We start from the raw sequence: 7,699 nt of genomic DNA on the forward strand, positions 1-7,699 counted from the left end.
ATTTTTTTATGCTAGCAATAGAATACTAACTTCTTTCTTCTACTCTCATGATAAGCTGATCTCTGAAGGATGGATGGGTTAGTTACCTTCCCAGAGCGAATTCAAACTGAAATGTTGCTTCTACCGGTGTTTTTTGTTGTTACTTCTGAGGGTTTTTGTTTCTTTTTTACCTGCTATATTCAACTCTCTGCTTATATATAAAGGAAATTTTAGGCTGTGACAATTAAAGGGGAGAAAGTGTTTTGAAAAAGTCTTTGCTTTTTTCTAGAATTCTTGAAATTCTACCCCAGGGAAAGCTACAAGTCTAGCTGGCTTTTCACAGGCAAGACTGCTGTATTGGCCTGTGTCTATTGGACAGTTCTTCATTCAATACCCTGGACCTCCTATCAGAACATCATTTTCTTTGTTTGGATATCCAACTGTTATTTAATTTTTCTCATCAGCCATAGGTCACCTTCTGTACCTGTGCTGGTTAAGAGATCTCTCCTAGAACATGGTCTCAGAATCCTTTTTGGATTGTTGTCAGGAAGCTGGGTGGGTGGCTAGAGGTTACTCACAGAAACTCCAGTGAATATTCTGCCATAGTGGATCACCCTCTTTACTTGCAATTCCTGAAAGCACCATCATTGCTGAGAGCTGATGCTGCAGTATGATTTTGTAAAATGTTCCTTAGAAGAAGGTGAGCCCCAGTCTTGTAAAGACCACCTGGCCTGACTGTGGTCAAGCTGGAATGCCCATCAATTTCCACATGAAACCAGGGGACTGAGCTTGGACTTCTAGGGGGTTGAATTTGAGGAAGGAGATATCTGGGGAATAACTGCTCTGAATAGCTCTGATGTGGCTCAGAGGCCAAGGCACGAAGGAGTGGACATCAAGAGAGATCGTCTCCAGAGAATCTGTGCCAAGCAAGGCACAGGGCTTACCAGAAAACAGGACCACAGGATCAGTCCTTTTCTGTTGGCACATGTGATGAACCAGCTCTGTATACCAGGATTCTGAAGCAACATGGGAAAAAGCGACTTGACTCCTTTCAGTTTCCGTAGCCATGTCTGAAGGGTGCTGAACAAAACCCAGGACAGCGTTTCCACTGTATGTGTTTCAGATTTTCCAGATAGCAAGTGCAGGATATCTCTGTTTCTTCCTCAGGGGATTGGCCTGGCTCCTTATGTTGGCTGAATGTCCACTGTCCTCTTTGATCTCTGGTTGTTCAGTGTGTCCTTGTGCTCAAAATTTCCAGGACTTACCTCAGTTCCTCTTGCTGTTTCTTGTTCTCCCATCACAGCCACAACATTCAACAGTACAAGCAAAGGTGCCCAGCCTTCTGGCTGGCCTGGGCCACACTGAGTGAAAAGGAATTGTCTTGAGTCACATACAAACTATATTATATAGTATATAGTATATAGTACATAATATATATTCTATACATTATATATTATTATATATTATATATAGTAATAAAACTTACTATATATATATTACTATGGTATTATTATATATAATAATAAAACTTCCTTTATTTTATATTTTAACTTATTAAATTATTTTGCAAAATAACACAAGCTGAAGTTTAATAATTAAATAAGAAAACTTGCATATTTGTTTAACATGTTCATGATGGGGTTGTAATTCGTATATCTCTCTGCTGGATGACTCTAATTTTAATTCAATCCTCTGATGTTTAACCTGTGTATGCTTTTTTGTTTATACAAGATGCTAAAACAAAAACAGTCATTTCATCATGACATGTTATTTGATCATGAGATTATTATTAAACTCAGTGGTAAATCTTTCTTTTATTATTTCTTTGTTGTTCCTTGATTGTTCATTTTTTGTTTGCGATTTTCATTCATAAGTAATATATAACTTTTGAACTCATATATGTATATTTTAACTTATTCCACTTTCAATTTTAAGAGTGTTTCAATTTTGTATAATTCTTTTCCCATTAGAGTGTCAAACACAGAAAATGAATGAATCATCAGATTAATCTGTGATTGTACCTCATCAGAGGAAAAAGTCATGACCTCTCTATTACTCTTCAGATGAAGATGTACCAGAGTTAGATGAATGTTATCTTGTGGCCAGTGCATTCAATGAACATAGTGCAGATCTGAATATGAATGTAGAAGATCAAGAGGAAGACTGGCAGCCAATAATAGAAAGAAACATGATAGAACATGAGCACACGGAACTGAGTAACATGGAACTTCTAATAAGAAATCTTAATTGTAGTGATCCTTCTGCATTGTGTAAGTTATTCATATTCAATAATATACTCAAAATTAGAGCTAAAGAAATAGATATCCCATACAATGTGTAAAATGAAGAAAACATCAGGAAAGCTGGGAATCTGTTATAATTACTGAGATGAAAAATTTTATAGATATATTGTTAATTATATGTATAGTACTATTACCAGGTATTAGATTGTATTGGTCTTGTGCTCACTTCAGCAGCATATATACTAGATTATATTGGTCTGAAAAGCATATGTATCCCAACAGACATGTGAGGAATGCCAAATAATGCAAACATTTTTTGGCTATTTTGAACTATTTACATTTCTCTGACAATACCACATGCAGGACTAAGAATCCCTTGAATGAATTTAGAAAAATCAAGTAAGAAATTATTAGTACTTTCAAGAATGCAAGCAGGCATGATGGCACACACTTGTAATCCCAGTACTTGGGGGGCTGATGTGGGAGAATTGTTGTGAGTTCAAGACCAGCCCAGACTGCATGGTAAGCTCAAGACCAGGCTGAACTACACAACGAGAGGAGATCTTGTCTCAAAAACAAAACAATAATGATAATAATAATAATAATAATAATAATGCAGTAAAACTTTAAAAAATACTGATAGACAAATTTTATGACAAGGACATCTGCATTTTCACTAATACAAAGGAAAATGGCACAAATATAGGATAAAATTATATAAATTATATTTGCCTAATGGTTACATCTATGTTTTATATCTCTATGCAGAAATAAGTGCAAACTCTTCAGTGCATTGGCATTTTTATGATATTGCTCTGAAATTAGTGGATGGCTGATTATTTGAACACTGCACATTATATGCAGATAGTTCTTATTCGAGTACATCCCTAACACAAGAACTTGCACAAAAAAATGTATTTTTGACACAGTACAGCCAAATCAAAAATTTTTATCAGTATAAAAGATAAACTATTAACCCACAAAGAAATGCCACAGGCACAAGTTACTTAGAAAAATATCCACTTTATAGATGCCTATTTAGGATCATCAAGAAATGGAGAGAGCTGGGGATTTAGCTCAGTGGTTTCGCTGCCTGCTGCGCAAGCACAAGGACCCAAGTTCAATCCCCAGTACCAAAAAAAAAAAAAATTAAATTGGGCCGGGGAATTAGCTCAGTGGTTTCACCGCCTGCCTTGCAAGCGCAAGGACCCGAGTTTGATCTCTGGTACCAAAAAAAAAAAAAAAAGAAATGTAGAGAATGTTATAAAAAATTATTTGAAAAAATGGGTGCTGCTGTAGCTGAAAAAAAAGCCAAACATGTTATGTTTTGCACTCTCTGCACAAATCAGCCACCTTTATGTATAAAATGTTTTTAAAGATATTCACAAATATAAATGAATTCCTTTTAATCTAATGAAATAAATGTGTTGATTATTGTAATAATTTTAATTGATATGAATAGTATTAATATTTATACCTGAGCAGTGATTATTCAAATTCAAGCAACTAACTAGATTCAGTCCATTTATAGGCTTTCTATTAATTTTATTAGTAAAATAACTAACAAAAGTGATTAGATCACCAGTGGTAGACTGGAACAGTCATGCATGAACAAGCAGTGGTTCAAGCCAGTGGGAATGTGTTAATAACAATAAGCATCTGTCTCCTGAGGCGCCCACATGGGTAGGTAAGTTCCAGACCTACTACTGGTAATCACTACATTTACTCACCAAGTCACACAACTGTGTGTAGCATCTGACACACTCTGGTTTCGACTGGACTATGAGTGGTGGGAACAAGAGATATCACACCCCACAGGGTGCCCTCTCCTACACAGCATTCTGTTGCCTTGTATGCAGTGTGTGCTCAAACATGAAGCAATTAATTCATGAAAAATATTACTAAAAATCACATAATAATATTAGAAGTTTACAATCTTGTAGAGCCACATTACTACCTGTCCAGGGCCACATGTACCCTGAAAGGCTGTTGGTTAGAGATTCTTGATCTACAGATTATAAATCCTAACTCAATCAATGCAATACCTTAGGATGTAATTTGCTTGTATGAATTTTTTCACTTTGTACTCTTTAAACAATGCACATGAAGCTATGAATTACCAAAACTGAACCAAAAAGAAATAAAAACCCTGAATAATCCGATAAAAAATAATAAAATTAAGGCAGTAATTTTAAAAAGCTAATAACTAAGAAAAGCCCAGGACCTGATATATTCACCATTGCATTCTTCAAGAAATTCAGGGAAGCTCTAATGCTAATACTCATCAAACTCTTCAATGAAATTGAAAGAGAAGAAATATTGTCCAACTCATTCCTGAAAGCTAGCATCACCTTGATTCCAAAACAAGGCAAGGACCCAACTGACAAAGAAAACTGCAGGCCAATCTCTTGAATGAACATAGATGGAAAGATTTTGAACAAGATACTGGTAAGCAGAATGCGACAGATTATTAAAAAGATCATACATCATAACCAAGTAGGCTTCATCCCAGGGAGGCAAGGATAGTTCAACATATGCAAAACAATACATGTAATCCATCACATAAACAGAAGCAAAGACAAAAATCACGATCGGCTGCCCTTCGCCATCCACTGGCCCAGGGCGCGTGCCCCAGGCCTCAGGAGCCCCGGGCCAGGCGTGGTGCATGGGGGCAGGTGCGCTCCTCCCCTGGGTGGCTGTGCTCATGACCTCCAAGAGAGAGCTAAGCCTGCCTACACAGTGCCTGTAGCTGGAGCACATAAGGACAGATTTCACCTCTCTCGGGAATCGGAAGCTCTACTTCGACACCCAGCCTTCGTGTGCTTACCGGAAGAAAATGGATTTACAACTCAACAAGCAGAAATCATTGTGTCTGCATTGGTCAAGACCATGGAGCTAACACCGACAACCTCTACAAAGACACAGTCACCAAGATGCAGCAGGAGATCGCTCTTCAGCAAATAAAGTCTACGATGGCAAATGTGAAAAAGGATATGATTATTTTGGAGAAGTGAATTTTCAGCCCTCAGAGCAGAAAATGAGAAAATAAAGCTTTAACTACATTAGTTAAAACAAATAACGGATGAAGTGATCAAAGTCTGAACAGATACCAAGTTAGACTTCAATCTAGAAAAGAGCAGAATAAAAGAATTGCTACTGAGACTCAAATATGTAACTGCATTTTGCCCCTGCTGCTGGATTTGGATGGCTCAGTTGAGCTTCATTGTAAAAGTATTTATTGAACAAAAGGAAGCTGCTGGAATTGACGATGGAAGTAGGGGAGTTGCATGCCCAGCAGGATTGGGCCCTGACATAGACAGACAGGAAGATTGAAGCTGAGGTCGCTGGCCTCAAGACCATGCTGGAGGTACACAAGCTTGGCACTATCAAGTATCTAGCAGGGTCTATATTTACCTGCCTAACAGTAGCTCTGGGATTTTATCACCTGTGAATATAATAAAATGTCTATTTAAAGAGAACAAAAATCACATGATCATCTCAAGAGATGCAGGAAAAGTCTACGTCAAAATCCAACATCAGTTCATGATTTAAAAAATTAATAAAATGGGTATAGAAGGATTTATGTGAATCCATTAAAAGCCATTTATGACAAACCTACTGCTAAAATCATATTTCATAAAACCGAAAACTTTTCCTCTTAAATCAGGAACAAGACAAAGATGTCCAGTACCACCAGTCCTGTTCAATATGGTACTCAAAACTTAGCCAGAGCAATCAGACAAGAGAAAGAAATAAAAGGAATACATATTGGAAAGGAAGAAACTAAACTATCCTTCTTCACAGATGACATGATCTTCTATATAGAAGATCCCAAAAACTCTACCAAAAGACTCCTAGGATTTATAACCAAATTCCATAGCATAGCAGAATATAAAGTCAACACTCAAAACCCAAGAATTCCTGAACACTAATAAAATCACCAAGAGAGTAATAAGGGAAATAATACCTTTCACAATAGCATGAAGAAAAATGGAATACTTAGGAATTAACCTAAGAAAGTGAAAGATTTCTACAATAAAAGTATAGTATTCTGAAAAGGGAAATCAATGAGGACATCAGAAAATGGAAAGATCCCCGTTCTTGAATAGGCATAACCAATATAGACAACATGGTTGTACTTCTAAAACTGATACATAGATTAAAAGCAATCCCAACCAAACAAAATACCAACAGCATTCCTCACAGAACTAGAAAAATCAATCAAAAAATTCTTAGCAATCCAGAAGACAACCAAAATAGCAAAAGCTATCTGGAGCAACAAGAGCAAAGTAGAAGGCATCACAATTCCAGATTTCAAGTCATATTACAAAGCTACAGTGATAAAAACAGCATGGTCCTGGCACAAAACCAGATATGTGGATCAATGGAGCAGAATAAGGATGCAGAAACAACCACAGACATATTCTGCCATTTGATCATTGACAAAGCCAAAATTATATGCTGGAGGAAAGACATCCTCTTTAGCAAATGTTGCTGGGAAAACCGGCTATACACATGCAGAAGATTGAATCTAAATCCTATTTCTTACCATCTTCTAAACTTAAATCAAATGGATCAAAATCTAAATATTAAAACAGAAACACTTAACCTGTTGGAGATGAAGTAAGTATAACATTTGAAGACATAGGCATAGGCAAGGACTTTATGAACAGAGCTCTAATTGCACAAAAATATATCAAATTAAAAAGCTACTGCATAGCACAAGAAACAATCATCAGAGTGAAGAGACAACATACAGAATGGGAAAAAAAGTTTTTGCCAGCTATTCCTTGCACAGAGGACTAATATCTAGAATATATAAAGAATTCAAACAAATTCGATCCCCCAAAACAAAGACCCAGTCAGATAATGGGCAACTGAAATGGACAGACTTGTCACAAAAGAAGTACAAATGGGGGCGGGGATTTAGCTCAGTGGTTTCGCCACCTGCTGCGCAAGCACAAGGACCCAAGTTCGATCCCTGGTACAAAAAATAAAAGAAGTACAAATGACTGATAAATACATGAAAAAAGTGTTCAACATCTTTGCCATTAGAGAAATGCAAATCAAAACAATATTGAGATTCCATCTTCAAAATGAATGGCTATCATCAAAAAATCAAACATTAAATGCTGGTGAGGCTTGGAGAGGAAAAATAATCCTTCTACATTTTTCTTGGGAGTGTAAATTAGTATAATCACTACGCAAATCAGTATGGAGATTCCTTAAAATACTAAAAATAGAAATTCCCTTTGACCCAGCTATTCCTCTTATAGGTGTCTTCCCAAAAGAGTTTAAGATATCATATTACAGTGATACATGTATGCCCATGTTACTAGCAATGAGAATCATAGGGTGCTAGCTAAATCTTAGAAGTGGCCTGTATGTCCATCAACAGATGAATGGATAAAAAAAATGTGATATTTATACACAATGGAGTACTACTCTTCCATAATGGATATATTTGTATTATTTGT

General features: G+C 36.5%; 1 pseudogene; it reads left to right on the top strand.

The window, feature by feature from the left end:
• Nucleotides 1–4,887: 4,887 nt before the first annotated feature.
• LOC101717059 (mitochondrial calcium uniporter regulator 1-like) lies at nucleotides 4,888–5,786 on the top strand (annotated as a pseudogene).
• Nucleotides 5,787–7,699: the final 1,913 nt, after the last annotated feature.

The sequence above is a fragment of the Heterocephalus glaber genome, unplaced genomic scaffold (assembly GCF_053883595.1).
Source record: "Heterocephalus glaber isolate CG9 unplaced genomic scaffold, H.glaber_assembly_v1.0 deba00000738, whole genome shotgun sequence".
NCBI lineage: Eukaryota > Metazoa > Chordata > Mammalia > Rodentia > Bathyergidae > Heterocephalus > Heterocephalus glaber.